This window comes from Sminthopsis crassicaudata, chromosome 3, assembly GCF_048593235.1.
Source record: "Sminthopsis crassicaudata isolate SCR6 chromosome 3, ASM4859323v1, whole genome shotgun sequence".
NCBI lineage: Eukaryota > Metazoa > Chordata > Mammalia > Dasyuromorphia > Dasyuridae > Sminthopsis > Sminthopsis crassicaudata.
The window spans coordinates 443,726,167-443,726,556 of NC_133619.1; positions in this window are offsets into that span (position 1 = coordinate 443,726,167).

Below are 390 nucleotides of genomic sequence, written 5' to 3' on the forward strand. Positions count from 1 at the left end.
TTGCTTCTGTCCTTTACTGGTCCCTATATCTCCCTACCCCCCGCCCTCACCCCAATCCTTCCTTCGCTGCTTTCCCTCATCCGAGTTATTTGGGATTAAAGGCAGCATCGGCCCCATACACAAACGCAGCTGGTTCCGTTTGGTCGGCCTGAGCCCTGCTGTGAAACACGACAGGAATTCCAGTAAGTTGGCAACACTGCAACACAAAGAAAACAACAATAGGGGAAAGCCCTTCCGTGCAGAAAGGAATGTTTCGAGCACCGTTCTCCTACAGTGAATGGAGACAGAGGCGAACGCGCGCGCTCGTTCACACGCGCGCGCAACAACCACACACACACACACACACACACACACACACACACACACACACACGCTCTCGCGCGCACAAAC